General features: G+C 42.9%; 1 long non-coding RNA gene across 1 annotated transcript in view; it reads right to left on the bottom strand.

Annotated features, from left to right (window-relative positions):
- Window positions 1–16,689, bottom strand: part of LOC147193536 (uncharacterized) — a 49,012-nt gene that overhangs the window by 19,379 nt on the left and 12,944 nt on the right. The window contains exon 4 of the long non-coding RNA XR_015102982.1: window positions 7,251–7,298. This is a non-coding gene — a long non-coding RNA (uncharacterized LOC147193536). The remainder of the gene's footprint in view (window positions 1–7,250; window positions 7,299–16,689) is intronic.

Raw genomic sequence — 16,689 nt, forward strand, 5'->3', positions numbered from 1 at the left:
AGGGGAAGGCTGACTACCCTAAAATGTGACGATGACAATCCATTTGTGCCTGCTACACACAAACACAAATTAGCAAGTCAGAGGATGAGGGGGGAACCATGGGGTCACTGTTTGCTGCAGAGTGTGTATCATACATTGATTTTTTATTTTTTTATTTATATATATTTTTTTACCACAGGCACAGACACACGCGGCTTGCACATCCAGAAGCGCTTGATCTCTTTTGAAACGATTACGGCTCCCTTTTTGTCCAACCGGCGCGAAGCAAAAAGCTTTTTAGATGTATGACACACCGCTGACACGACATTGGGCAAACACACGGGCAGTATATCATGTTGCAGTTTTGTCCATACTTGTGTGAAAAGGATGTAGAACGTAGCACAGGATGTGTCATTGCTGTCGAGGGGGGTGGGGGGCGGAGGGGCGCGGGGGTCTGGAGGCCAACTCCCGTCTGTTCTGATTCCTGCTTAGTCACCGGGCCAGTCGGGACAGAAAGGCGACCAGTAGGCATGATGTGGAACATGAGTTTGGTGAAAGGAATCATAACACGTGTGATAACATGTCCCGCACACGCGCGCCATTGTTTCCAAGTTGCTGAATTGAAATCTATTTCGATATGTTTTGATAAGCGATGTTGTCAGGAGACATGGTGGTCGGAGAAGACCTTAGCCCTTGGCTAGTTTGGCCTTGCAAAGTCAAGTTATGCAAAAAAAAAAAAAAAAAAAAAGGGAACGATTCAAACCCACAGAATCTTATTTTAAATTCTAGTCCAGAACATAGTGTTTCCAGGGGCAACTAAATATATACTGACGAATTACAGGGACAAGTGTATTAAATGACACACAAGACATCTAGAATTTTCCATTTGATGTAATGCTGATGCCACAAAAAAAAAAAAAAACTTTGATCAGAAGCTAATACTGACCCCTCACGTTTGGCTTCCGAGCCTGGTGGCAGTAATAACGAATGACACTCATTCGTTGACGCAGACAAATGCAGATTTATTGACGATAGCAAATGAAGAGGACAAGCTGCAAAAGGTCATGCGCAGCAAACTTCCAAACAAACTTCAGGGTAGTATGATCACCGACACTATAATTTGATAAAAATAACTCCAGGAGCACAAAAACCCAGTGGAATATCAACTTCCATCATCCTGCGACGCGATGGTCGTGTAAATAATGTGGGATGTGGTGTCGTTCATCTCTGCACTATGTTTGTTTTATTGATTGATTCATGATTTATTCTATCACTGTTGCTCTGTGCTTATGTGCTCAAAGCGTCTGTTGAAATTTGTTCCGCCAAAACATTAAATTCTATGAGTAATTATTGTCTCTAGAAAAAAAAGGCAGCAAACTTAGCATACTTAATTTGAATGATGTGAAAGGAAAATGCCTCAAATCAATAATCTTCCGTGCACAGGAATCAATCAGTCCAATGACAACTTTGCGCCGTTAAACATCCACACTACCATTTTTACAGAAAGAATATCAGACTATTAAGTGATATTTGGACGACCGCTATTTATTATTTGGTAACATCAGTACACAGCTTTGTAGACAACCTTTTACATTATTAGTCTCGCTCCGGATTTTCACCCCCAAAAATATTTGGTGATTGCCAACAAACCACATTGATCCGTCATCACACGTAGGCACAACTGACTCAATAACACCATAAAATATTTTTTTGTTTTTTGGGGGGGGGGAGGGGAGTGGGGTGGCAAGAAGGATTTTGGAGTACCGGCAGAACCCACACAAATAATATGAAGAACATGCAAACTCCAGACAGAAAAAAAGCCAGAGTTAAAATCAAGGCCAGAGCCAAGAATTAAACCCAGATTGGAACCATAACATTTGCGCTGTCAGGCAACAGTGAAAACACGGTGGAACCCGACTGTCAGTCACACGACAGACGCATTCAAAAAGCCAATGCAGTATTTGAATTTCCCAAATATATAAATAAATAAATAAACAAACAAACACAAACACACACACACACTACTTTTGCTGTCAGGGTATACCGACTATTTTTTTTTCTTTTAAAGCACTCTTTAGACTTGGTTCATTCTGATTTAATTCATTGTTTGACAATATTTAAGTATACAATAAGTATACAGCAAACACAATTTATTCCAAAAGTAACCAATTCAGAATGTCGTGAAACCTCTTTCATATATTTGGAATATAAGATATTTTGTGGGCGGCCCGGTAGTCGAGTGGTTAGCACGTCAACATCACAGTGCAGAGGTACCAGATTCAATTCCAGGTCCGGCCTTCCTGTGTGGAGTTTGCATATTTTCCCCGGGCCTGCGTGGGTTTTCTCCGGGTACTCCGGCTTCCTCCCACATTCCAAAAACATGCATGGCAGGTTGAGTGAACACTCTAAATTGTCCCTAGGTGTGAGTGTGAGCGTGGATGGTTGTTCGTCTGTGGGTGCCCTGCGATTGGCTGGCAACCGGTTCAGGTTGTCCCCCACCTACTGCCCGAAGCCGGCTGGGATAGGCTTCAGCACCCCCCGTGATCCGAGTGAGGATAAAGCGGTTCGGAAAATGAATGAATGAATGAATGAATATTCTGTGTCAGAAAATGACTTTTCGCCATCTTAAAGTATATTTACTAAGGGTGGGGAAACATATGGACACAAATAGACAAGTAACACATTTTTTAACACATGTATACAAGAGAGCAGCACGGTGGTCGACTGGTTAGCGTGTCGGCTTCAGAGGCACAGGGTTCGATTCCGGCTGTGCAGAATTTTGCATGTTCTGCCCGTGCCTGCGTGGGTTTTCTCCGGGTACGCCGGTTTCCACCCACATTCCAAAAACATGCACGGCAGGTTAATGGAACATTCTTAACTGTCCCTCGGTGTTATTGTGAATCATTGTTCCTCTATGTCTGTCCTGCGATTGGCTGGCAACCAGTTCAGGGTGTACCTTACTTATTGCCCGATGAAGGCTGGGATAGGCTCCAGCACTCCCGCGACCCTCGTGATGATAAGCGGGTTGGAAAATGGATGGATGGATACAAGAGTTGAAAAAAAAACTACTCCTGTAATTGTAAGGTTTTTGAAGGTTTTTGGACTGAGCAGCCTGGACAGAAAAGAGTTGAAAGCAGTTATTTCGATTTCTGATTCCAGGGTAGTAAGCAATTTTTGTCTTTGGTTTGCCATCATCAGTACACTTGTGTCACGGCATTTCAAATATGTACATTCCCAAAAATATGACAGCAGTTGCCTGAAAGCACTTTTAAACTGTTCGTTGGCAAGCCATTTTATTGGATTGGATTGGCACAATTCAGACGTTTGTGTTTTCAAGTGCATTGTAAATCAATTTAAAAATCAATTCGGCACATGCGGTTGACAGAGCGAAAAGAAAAACGCGTCCAAAAAAAAGAGCAAGGGTGGGAGTAATTCAGATTGAAATCCGCACCGTGTCAAGTCAAGTCAAGTCAAGTCAACAGTATTTATAGAGCACTTTCAAACAGCCATCGCTGCATACAAAGTGCTGTACATGGAGCAATTTAATCATACAATAAACAGTAAAACAAATCGGTAATAAAGGCGGTAGAAAGCACCAAACAGTAAAACCAAGAACAAATCTTAGTCATGCTGAGTCGAATGCCAAGTGAGTTTTGAGGAGGGTTTTGAAGATGGGCAGCGAGGAGGCGTGCCGAATGTTCAGTGGGAGGTCATTCCAGAGAGAGGGACCAGCAACAGAAAAGGCTCGATCCCCTCTGAGCCTGAGTTTAGTTCTTGGTACTTCTAATAATGTCTGGTCCACAGACCTGAGGCGCCGGGCAGGTGTGTAGCGGCGGATGAGCTCAGAGAGGTAAGGTGGCGCGAGATTATTCAGAGATTTGAAAACAAATAAGAGGATCTTGAAAATAACTCTAAAATGTATGGGGGGCCAGTGAAGGGATGCCAGAGAAGGAGTTATGTGCTCCCTCTTACGAGTACCAGTCAAGAGGCGAGCAGTCAATGTCGCATAATCATTGTCACAAACATGTTCAGGGTTCAAAATGCCAATCTGACTGGTGACTCTAGAAAGTTACCAGCCGATCAGAATTTCCACCAACCATTTTTCCCCCCGTTTTTTTAAGCTCTTATCTCTGCTGTTTTTATCTCCCTCTGCCTTTCTCGCGCTGGTTGCACTCTAGACAGTCGTGTAAAATTCACGTTGCCAATGGGTCTATTAAAAGTCATTATCAACCATTACTTCAATATTTGTGTCTGAAAATTTAAAAAAATCCCTATTGGGATCGGACTGTAAAAAGTCTGCTGGTCCAAACCTGATTGAGCCATATTTCCTTAAGAGTGCAGTCAACTTGATTGCTGGCCCTTTCTCCTACATTCTCAAATATCAGTCGGTGGTTCGCTTCTAAAATCATGGAAATGTGAATTTGTCCTCCCTCTTCTAAAAAGTTTGGACCCTTGAGTCTAAAAACAAATTATTGCCCACTTTCCAGAATGGCTGTCTTTGTAAAAAATGTTTGGGGTTACAAGATTTGTATACCGAGAAGAGTTGTGCTGCTTTATTTTTTAATTTATCTGAAGCATTTGACACCGTGAAATGTCACCTGCTACTGCAAAGACTGCGAAGCATAGGTTTTAGTAGTCGTGCGCGAAACTGCTTTAACCCTTTCGTGCACCCTGTATCCTGATAACATGATAAACTGTCCACTGTAGTACCCGCAGTCCCTGTACGGGTGGTATAACTCAGTGTGTGGCATTGGATAATTGTACTTTATCCTTGCTGGAATTAAAAAACAGGTGTCCCACAAGTGTCAGTGTTGGACCCCATTTTATTATCCATCTATATGAATAATTTAGGTCGGTACTAAGGGCAAAGGTTTAATTTTACGCAGATGAGACAATTCTGTACATCTCCGCTACATCAGTGAGTGAGGCAATTACATATTGACAGTCAACTTTTGTTCAAGTACAAGAATCTCTGATGGGGTTAACGTTAGCATTAAACGCTATGTGAACCCAAATGAATGATTTTTACCTGTTCATACTTTTCACTGGAAGTCACTTTGTCAACTCAGAATGGCACTATAACAGAGAGAGTGTCCCAAAAATACTTTGATATTTGGTTGGACGATAAACTGTCTTCTGGGGTTCATTGTGAGAGCCTTTAAAAAAATAAAAATAAAATTAGACCCAAGTTACGTGCTTCAAATGAAGAGGTGCTTTCCTTTTTCAGCAAGGAAAAGGTCAGTGCAGTGCACTTTTTATCAGAGTTGAAATATGGTGACCTTATTTAAATGCATGCTTCTTTAAAACAAAGGTTTTAGTGAGAGGAGCGGACACCGAATTTGACTCACACAATCGTCAATGAGTCTTCATGCAATTCATCAAAATCAACTGGTGGTCTGATCATCTTCGACAACAGCGTCAATGTGAGTCTGCTGGCGACTGATGATGTCATGGTTTTGCTGATGTGCTTTACGGAAAATGGTTAAAAAAAAATCACTGAATTCATACGAGTCATTTGCGAGCGCATGCATGCACGCGCGCGCACGCACACACACACACACACACACACACACACACACACACACACACACACACACACACACACACACACACACACACACACACACACACACACACACAAAATGTAATAATGAAATATTACATCCATATTTTGTTGAAGTGACAATAAGGTTGTCATGTTGATACAGCTATTCAATACCACTGGCACAAGGGAAACTGCATCAAAAATTCACCTCCACCACAGCTCACACCCATAACACATCTCAAGGACACCAAAAAAAGTGTATTTCCATTACACCACCCATTCACATTTCACGAGAAGATGGCGCAAATGCAGAACAACAACAACAACAAAAAGTCTCCTTGGAGACTCCTGAGAACACACCTGAAGCAGTGATGTCTACACTCACACACACACACACATTAACATCAAAGGTGAAAAAAATAAAATGAACAATCATAATAATCATAATAATAACAATAAGACCCATGAGGTACAAAGTCACCTGCTTCCTTCGCGAGCTTGATATTCTTGCTTATAATAGTGACTTGTTGCATCAGACCCAAAACCAGAGCGTGAGGAAAATTAACACAAGCAGCTACTGGTAAGATTGGGGCCCCACCGGACATGTCGGAGAGACGGGTGAAATCTTTCTTTCCGTGAGACAGAGAGGGACACACCTCGGGCAGAGGGGCCACTGGGTGTTATCTGGTCTCGTATGTGTAACCATGTTGGGACGTCCAGGACAAGCCCTCCTTCTCTCCTCCTTGCCCCATCATTTCTCTTTCTCCATCACCTCCCACAAACAATGTTCCTCTACATCAGCTCTTCTTGATGGGGTTCACCCCTCTCTCCCCCACCTTCCCCTGTACTCAGGACAAATGTCATCTGCCTATGATAAGGAAGGAGGCCAAACGGGCAAATATGCTCAACGTTTGAACTCTTTCTCAACAATGAGTCCACCCACATACACAGTGGAGACCGTCATCAGACATACTGCAAATACCTTACGGATTATCCAGGATTAGATCTATGAAGTCAATTCCTCTTTATCAGCACTTTCTTTAAAGGGTAAGCTTGTATATATTTCTTCTCTCAACGTTTCTCAAGCGCTTGGGAGTCTGAACAGGGGGCAGTGAGCAAGCACAAAATGGGGCGGCAGCAGTGACAAGCACAAAATGGCTGACTCTTTCCTCTCCACCCTGACTGCACAAAATGGCGCCCCTACAACAGCTCGCGACTCGAAAGAGGTGCCGTGATCAAGTCTGATTCATGATTTAACCGCTTCCTACCTCTAGACAAGATGAAATATGGACACGAGGCCAAAGTGAAACGGAATATGTTCAATACAAATGATGACAAGTATAAGAAGGTCAAATCTTAAACTGAATATATTTAAGTTCAATTGCAAAGTAGAATGAAGAAAACGCCCTGCTGCTTTTTCGATGTGGTTAAGCATACAGACAATTTTATTGCACAAACAAGACAAGATGACAGACAAATTTACCTCAAAAAATACTTCTGCCTTGTACCCCAGCACTTAAACACACACACATCTGTCCCCTCTGCTAAATAGGCTTCACATTCAATTTGTTAAAGACACTTTTTTCCTCACGATTTTGTTTATCTTCCTTTTTACAAGATACATTCGCAGCATAAAGAAGTACCTACACTATGAAAACATTATTTGGAGAGCAAGAGGGCAATAATTCATTAAAACAAAAGAGTATTGGATTTTGGTTTTACTGACCTTCTGGACAACGACTTCTGTTGCTGCTTCAGTTTGCAGGGCAAATTCCTGAGGAGAAAGAGGGAAAATGTGAGTGTATTTTCTATTTTGGCATTAAAATAGTAGGTTTTATTGATGTTGCTTGTGATCACATGATGTAATTCATCATAGTGTGCAGGTATATTTTCATACGATCTTTGGTGCCTTTAAAATAAATTATGCTGTGGGGAGCATATCCGTGAAGAACTATTCCCCCCCAGCAGGCAAACTTGTAATATTAATATATGCTCATTTTAATTTTATTGAAAGCTTTTAAATATTTTTTTGGGATCCGCTGGTTTCATAAATCACACATTTAAGATAACGTTTCACAAAATTGGTATTAATTCAAGAAAATATTGAGTTTCGTTTGTTCAGTCAAATCAGCAGTCGATATGATTTAGAAACTCCACATAGAAAGACCAAAAGGTGGAGTTTGAAGCCAAGAATTAGACTGGGTACACTTTTTTGAAGATTAAAACTAGAAAGTCACATTAAATCATTCCATTTTATTTCTAAAAACTCGCACATATCATCATGAAACGAAAAATATACGGAAAAGTTCACCGGCTTCTTTCTATTTTCAACTAGAAATGATAGAGTGTTTCCTCTCCAAATGGAGAAAAGACATAGCAGCTAAAAGTTTAATATCTGAAGAGTAAACAATGCAGATTGTCAAGATTTATATTTCATTGAATAGCTCCCAAACATTTGTGGCTTATTTTGATTTAGTTTAGAACCCTAAAAATAAGACAGAAATTGATTAAATAATTAAGAATGCAGCATTCATCATTTTCCATATTTTGCCCATTTTAATCTCCAAAGTGAAAAGTGAAATAATTTCACCAAACAAATAAACCAACAATTATTTTCCAAGTAGGTGAATCATTTCTTCAAATACTTAAACACAAAATGCCAAGTTTTTGAGCTGAATTGATATCAAACCATTACTAAAAATCTCCCAATAGTTCCCAAACTAGATGATCATCTTTAACATTTTTTTTTAATGACTGATTTTGTGTTTTACAAATTTTAGAGCAATCAATCTGGTCACCGTGTTATTGTGCCAGAATGATTCATTGTGTTTATCACATATATTTACGTTAGCTCCCGTGCCAATGTTTAATTGCAAGGTTGCAGGGGAGAAACCGGACAAAAGACTTTTGTCATGACACTGACTCACAAATTCTTCTTCTATGAAATGCCCTATTCCGACTGACAGCCCCACAAAGCCTCTTTTCACAGCAATGACACAGATCTTTCCCCCCAATATACCTTTTCTGGGAAGGGGGAGCCTTAATCCTTCTGGATTTTACTCATATTAGTTCTGGGAACACAGGAGGGCTTGCACAGAGAGGAAATTGCCAGCATTCTTTTTTTGTTTTTGAGGCGTTGGGGGGTGATTTTGTCAACAGAAAAGGTAAATATAATTGATAATTGATAATGATATGTTTTGAATTTAAATTGCCATTCTTCTATCTAGAAATCCTGAAATAAGATTTTGTTGGAGCTGATTTTACTTTGACTCTTTTTAAAACTAATTCTAATCATTTTGACCATAAAGATGGATAGTACAACATGAATATAGGAAACAGGTTTTCTGAATGTGTCAATCAAGCCCGAATGAAATAAGGCAGTTAATAATACAGTGGGAACTGGTTTATTTAAAATTATCCACCTCAAACTAAATACATATGGTTTTGCTACTATTTAAAAAAAACTATTAAGGAATTTGGAAAAACTAATTCTGACTACTTTACGGACCTTAGTTTCTAAATTTAACTCTGACGGTAATCAACATTTTTTGTTATCTGAGAGTAAGATATCCATGAAACATTTTGAGCTCCGTTATATTTAATTGTAAATCGTGTGGAGGATTTTCACTTATTCTCTGCATAGTTTCCATGTCTGATTTTGGACTTGTTGATTTAGAACATTCCAAAAATGAACTTTGAATAGTTTGCGGTGCTTGGCCTGAGCTTATTGAATCTAAATAAACACGGTTGCTGTTTTACATAACGCAACGCCACTTCAACGGACAAAGACGCTAGAAAAGGAACAGATGAAAAAATATACTGTATATTTTAGAGATGAAAATAATATTTTATATACGCTGTGTATAAAGGACAAGGAAAACAAATAGATTTTGTTTTCTTTCAAAAAGAAGGCCTCAGCCTTCCAAGCATCATGTTAATTAAAAAAAAAGAAAAAAAGGAGTGGGAGGAGGCTAGCAATCCAGGATCTGACCTAATATGGTCAACAAAACCAGTACAGTGCTAATGACATCCAACGCAGGGTGCAACCCAGTGGACAGGAAATCTGAGAGCCATGGGAGGTCCTCTAATAAGGTTATGGAGGGGAAGGGGGAGGGAGGGGGGAAGCAAATGGACACAGGATCCGATTGGTTTACGAATTGAATTTCAGCCTCCTCTCACATCCAATCAAGGCGCTTCCTCATTCGACAAGCATGTCATTTGAATTTCAGCCTATCCCCTTGTGTGGTAGTGTGTCTGTGTGCGTATGCGTGTATGTTTGTGTGTCGGTGAGAGAACAAGAAAGCAAGAGAGAGAAAGAGAGAGAGAGAGAGAGAGCTGTTCAGCTGGTGGACAAGGAGGAATGCGTACGGGTGGTTTGCTGCTGAACCAATGAGGACACCGTCTGGCTTGAAAACACCTGACGAGCGCCGGTGCTGCAGTGTACACGGACCCCCGCGAGGACCCATCTGTGATTTGTGGTGACACCATGGGCGCCCGTCATTGGTTTCCTGACACACACGTGGTTGGCATTCAGCGTGCAACTTTTTCACTCAAACCGAGTGCATGAATGTATGACCCAGGCGCAGGTGAATGTGTGGGTGACTTTGCGCCATTGTGATTTACTGGGGAGGAATATTTTCGTCTCTCTCTCTCAACTGGGGAGGCCTCTCTCTATGATGACAGGGGTTCAGACATCCAGACTCTGTGGTTGGTGGTTTTTAGAAAAATCATGATCTTAGCCAGGCAGTTTGCCAAAGGCTGCCTAAAAAACCCCCACCCACGCCCTGACACCCCATCAACCAGTAGCCTACGGGTGAGCAGTCACATCTGGCGAGATCTTGTCGAGAGTGCAAGCGTCATTAAAATGATCGAGGTTTGGGGTCAACGTTCGGAATAAGATGATGCACTCAGCAAAATGGCGCGGTCGCCAAACATAGGAGGAGACACGTGGTGGACGCAGTCAGTCATCATTTTTTCCAAGCGTCTTTCTATCATCCAACAATTAATCACGTGAACAGACATCACATTTTTTACAATGCAATTTTCTCTTTTTTTTCTTTTTTTTTGGTAGCTACGAGGCAATATTAACTTTTGACGCTGTGGGGGGGGGGGGGGGGGGGGGAGCAAGTCCCATATTAAATTTGTGAGGTCGCAGGAGAGAGAACATTACTTTTAATATGGTCTGTACGTGCGTGTTGCCAAGTGATGACAGTTGATAAAAACAAAATCCTTCGGGAGGAATCTGAATTTTATGAACCTAAAACGGTGGCGACCACAAAGCGTTGACAAGGAAAAGTTTTCTTTAATTAATAAAAAAGTGGCAGTTCACCATCATTATCATCATCATCATCATTCACAAGATTCAACAAATAAGGCAGGGTTGTTTGTCTTTTGAATTGCATTCCAGAGCGTGTTTAGGATCGATTCGAGACTCTTCGTGGAAAAATAATGTTGATAGCCCAGATTCAGTCGCAAGGCTGGTAACGAGTAACCAGTAACAAGACACTCGAATCCATGTGGAAAAATCTTTGCATAGCCTATACGCGAGTCAACACGAACACACGCATTTTCCTCGCCCTCTCTGTGCTTTGATTTTTATTTATTTTTTTCCCCTTCAATGAAAGTCCTTCACACAGAGGACACACGTCTCGGCAGCAGTTGCGTGCCCCCCACCCCCCTCTCCCACCCCGACACGAAGATGACAAAAGTTCATCTCATTAACTCCTGACTAGCCTGCGCCATCTCTCTCTGGCAAAGGAAGTGGCGTGATTAAGCGACTCCTGACGCAATCTAATTGTCCGCCCCACTTAAAAAAAAAACACAAAAAGGAAAAGAAAATGAGAAGACCTATCACTCCCTCACACACACACACACACACAAAAATGTACCCCTGAGTCCACGTTGACAAATTCTTTAACAAGCTGTGGTTAAAAGGAAGCTGGTTTTACTCTGAGTCACCCCCCTCCTTTCAAACGGTTTACTGGAAATAAAGAAGGAGGAGGAGGGAGGGGGCACTTTCAGAGAAGTCACGTGACGGAGCTGGGCAAACCACAGCACAGTGAGCCTTTGAGTGCAGTAGGACAGGGGGGGAGGCAGGCATACGCCCAGTGCAGATGGCCCTGATTTGAGTTACAGGAGATACAATCCTGGGAGTTGGCGATCAAGATTTCACAGCCTGTTAACCCTTTCGTAACCTCCCCAAATAAATGAAAAAAAAAAAAAACCTCAATACAGGAAATGACTTCATCATCGAGCATTCCTATTTCATATTCTTGACTCTCGCCAGGAAAGGTTCCCAGGCGTGGCATCTGGGGATGCTGAGGAAGTCCAGAGTTCTTTTTGTTCAGAGCTACTAATTTCTTCGAAGCGATTGATAGAAGCGGCTGGAACCTGAACAAAAAGGCATGACTTCACTCTTCTTAAATAGCCGGCGTGGAAAAAATAAAAATAAACGCAACCACTAGGGCATCACGCGACATTCATGGCAGGAAGTTGGCACGCGTGTGCTAACAGAAATACCACGGTGTTTAAGTCAAGATGCTGCCACCTAAAAAAAATAAAATAAAACATTCAGCCATTAACAGAAGGGACAAAGGCAACATCGAAAAGCAGTTCTGTTGCCGCAGGGTGAGGGAATATGGCAAGGTAAAGTCGGTCATACACAAAATGTCCCGTTACACTTAATCCAGTTAGGTCTGACATCAAAGATTTCTGTCCAAATCCACAATGGATGAATGCCTCTGTTTTCCCTTAAACATCGAGAGAAAAAAAAAAAAAAAAAAGGTAACACACGGAGTGGTGGTCCGGGACGTCCTTGGAAAAGATTGAAACATCCGAGTCATGTAAATGCGCGGCCAACTCATCCAGACGCCGTCCAACCGTACAGGGAGAACATTTAACCTCGAGCACAGGGCTGCCAGACATCATCAGGGAGCGAGTAATGCACAGTGGGAGATGAACAGAGTGCGTGAGAAAGAATAGGCGCATAAGGGAGAGAGTGAGACCCAAAAAGAAAAAAGAATCAACGAGAGCAAGAGGGAGAGCAAGACAACGGGAGTGTTTAAAGACGGCAGCATGCGACGTCACTTCAGATCTGCTCTCGCTTGGATGCAGGACGCGCGGAAGATGCTGTTCTTGCATCACGCCGCAGGAGTGCTGCCATAGTGAAAGTCACGTGGAACAGAAAAAAAAAAATTCTCTTCCACGTGGTGTCTCCTTGTATGATGTACGCTTGGCGTTCAGATTAATAAAGCGCAACTTGATTAGCGTAGCACGCAGTATATTGGTGGCTTGCCAGCCATGTTTTTGGAGCGAGCTTGAGTTGGATTGCATTTCTGTGGGTGTTTGCGATGACATAGTGACACTCTTTTTTTTTGGGTTTAACATGACATTATGAACACAAAAATAAGCCTATTTTTAGATACTGTACTAAAACTGGCTGGAGGAGTCCTTGTTTGCATGAACTGTGGATTCGCCCTCTAAGCAATTATGTGGGTAACTGCCTTCCTTGAATGAAGAAAAAAAACATACAATTCAAATTACGTCCAATTTACGTACTATTTTCAATATATGACGAGTCTTGGCGGGGACAAGCGGATGGATCTATGTTGTAATTCTTCAGCGAGTCACCATCCTAACGCATCGCTGTGATCTGAAAACTGATGATATCCCTGCGTGGCTTAACACGGAGGCTGTTGCATATGAAGGCGGGAGTTCCACCTCCACATCCTTCATCACCCATTCACACATTGTGAAGTTCAAAAAAAAAAAAAATTGGGGGTGGGGGGGTCAAAATAATGGATGTCGATGGGATCACGTCAGTTGTCGCTAGGCAGAAGTTCCATTTGGGTGTAGTCATGTACATTGATGGAGGGAAATCCTTCATATTTTTTTTCTATATCGCACTTTTCATACATGAAAATGCAACTCAAAGTGCTGTACCAAAAAAAAATAAAAAATACACACTAGAGATGCATACAACATTTATACACACACACACACACACACACACACACACACACACACACACACACACACACACACACACACACACACACAAAGACACCTATACACATACGTGTACATGGACGTTCACACTCTCACACATACACACAAAATAAATTCAAATCAATATATAAAAATGTGCGGCCCAGTGGGCCAGTGGTTAGCAATTTGACCTCACAGTGCAGACAGAGGTCGTGGGTTCGATCCAGGCTGCGGCCTCCCTGTGTGGAGTTTGTATGTTCTCCCCGGGCCTGCGTGGGTTTTCTCCGGGTGCTCTGGTTTCCTCCCACATTCCAAAAACATGCATGGCAGGCTGATTGAGCACTCAAAATTGTCCCTCGGTGTGAGTGTGAGCGCGGATGGTGGTTCGTCTGTGTGTGCCCTGCGATTGGCTGGCAACTGGTTCAGGGTGTCCCTCGCTTAAAGCCCAAAGACGGCTGGGATAGCCTCCAGCACCCCTCGCGACCCTTGTGAGGATAAGCGGATCCGAAAATGGATGAATGATATAAATATGCTTTTGTAAGCCAGGCGAAAAAGATGTGCCTTAAGCCTTTATGGACCACCACTTGGTATTTCCTTCAGGGATTGTTTTGTAAAGTTTGTAACCGTGTCCTACAGTTTGTAGTTCATAGTAAATGTCGTGAAGAGTGAGAAGTTTTTTTTTGTTTGTTTGTTTGTTTGTTTTTCTTCCTCTGGCATGTTGAGTCCCGAGCGACAGTGTGATCCAAGCTGTTGCATTCCTAAAAATGGTACACGGCATATGAAGTCACCACACTCACCCGATTGGTCTTTCGGCTGATTTGTGTCCCATTACAGAGCACGAGTGGCATTTCTAAAGGGGGCACAAATGGCGGGACGATTAAATTTCAGAGCATCATTTGTTGCTCTCTTAGTCATTGAGCCGTGAAAGCACACACCAGTGACGCACCGAGGTGTGGCTTGGGAAGTTTGTGCGCAAGCGGGCTGACTTAAGACGAATGTTTGATCGTTGACAAAATGGAGACGCACGTGATCGGCAGACAGGTGAAGTGAAAAATAAAGAGCATTAAAAAAAAGAGATCATGAAGATGACGAAGGGCTGAGCGAGCGTGGTATCGCCCGATGCCAGCTGCTTTTGGCCCCGAATAACTCAGAATTGAGTCATTGTCTGTCGCGGTCATAAAGTCCGGCGGAAGCTTTTGTAGATATTAATGCTCAGCTGTTTATGATTAAGTTAGTGCTCTCTGACATCATGTGTCGACAGCACAGGCTTCTGCTCACCACGTCGATAAATCTGAATTCAAAAGGAGTCGCTGTCGTTCGGAAAAGGCAGATGTTACTTCACCACGGAGCAGGGGGAGACTGACACGATTTATGAGTGTTGGGTTAATACGTGACTGCGTTGTTTTATTTGCAAATTGTAACAATCATGCGTTTGTCTTGTTACAGCAATGACGCGATGATCCCCCCCCCCCGTCCCGGTGGTGTCAAAATGAGTCATCGCGTTTCCAAAAGACAGAATTGTGAGATGACGACGCACAATAGAAATAAACAGAATGGACTCGCGAGGAGCGATCGTTCCGCAGGTGTTAATGAGTCCGACGTACATCAACGTCAAGGTCGTTGAACAGCCAAGTGTCACCTCCAAACGCCGTGTTTAATCCTCTCCGCACGCGTGGGATGTAGCGTCTTTGCTTTTATAGGTCAAAAGTTCAAGAAGTGCTCCACAAGCCCAGTCGCGTGCGACGGCACCGAGATCCTGAGATGTGACCGTCAAAAGGCGCTCGGAGCTATAAAAACGATGGAGCCCGTGTGGTTTAGGGGAGGCTTAGTATGAAGGGGACAAAGAGGAAGTGATTTGAAGGGAATAAATCCTCAGAACTTGGTGGGTTTACAGCGCCAAGACATGAGGACCGCGAGGAGGAGGGAAGTCGAGGGTGAGAAGGTGAGAAGGTGAGGGGCAAGGGTCACAATTAACACAATGAAAAGAAAAAAAAAGCTGCCAAGAAATGCAGTGGGCTTTATGGGCTGCTTACAGCTCATTACTTTGATGTTTATAGGCACGAGGGGGGGGGGGGGGGGGGGGTCGGCTGTAAAACGGGGATGAGAGGAGAAACCGGCGTATAAAATGAATGTTCCAATGACAGATGTTCTTTCGGATCCATTTAAATCTCAACACTTCCCTGACATCATTACATACGCAGACAGACGCGAGCAAAAGAGCTTGTGGCTCCACGCTTACGTTTCCCCCACCAAAAGAATCCAGTGCACTCATCACAATAAAATCATTTGCATGTAGCTGGGTAACTTGAGGTTAGCGAGCAACCATGGCAGCGACAACAAGCCCAAACAATCACTTTTTTCAGTTGGTCTTCCTACCCGGAACATGGCTTTTTTTTTTTAACTAATCTCGACGCCCTTTTTCTCTTATTGAAACCGGTCTTTGATGAAATCAGCCGTTTGTTTTCTTTACAAAAGGGGACCCGGCAGCTGCTCTATTCAACAGCGTCTGCCTCTGCACGCGTTTGTGTGGGGTGCCGCGAAATATGTCCATCTGCGGGGCAGTGACGATTGAAGTGGGCCACCGATGAGAGCTGTAGTCGTGGACCCGCAAAAAAAAAAAAATAGGGGGAAAAGGAAGCTGAAGTAGTGAGGACGGGACAGCCTCTCCAACGACCCATCCAAGAAGGTAGGTGAGTTGACGTTGTTTGTACCACAGGTGTCTATTACTCTACAAAGCGGACTGAACGCCAGGGTGACCTGAGAAGTCTTTGATCGGGCGGCGTGGACAACATCATCCCGAGCGGGGCAATAATGCGTTGGATTTTATTACGTTGGATAATGACGAAATCCCTGCCGTGCTGGCGTTCAGGGGCGGGGTCAGTGTTGTATGCACACGGGAAACGAGATCTCGATGTATTGGACCTGACTCAAGGAGCTCATCTTTGGTGAAACAAAATCTTGATGAAAATGCTTTCATATGATGATGATCCTTTGGTTTTGGTTTTAACAAGCGTCTGGCTGGAAGGGGGTTACTTTTACTCAAAAATGGACAACAAGAATGATTTGCGAGACAATCAACTGTTACTGGTTCACAACAGATTAGCAAGAACAGAAAATATCAAACGACCAATAACCCGGCGATCGACTGGTTAGCGTGTCGACCTCACAGTGCAGAGGTC

Source organism: Hippocampus guttulatus, chromosome 15 (genome assembly GCF_054856545.1).
Source record: "Hippocampus guttulatus isolate MCC_2025c chromosome 15, RoL_Hgut_1.0, whole genome shotgun sequence".
NCBI lineage: Eukaryota > Metazoa > Chordata > Actinopteri > Syngnathiformes > Syngnathidae > Hippocampus > Hippocampus guttulatus.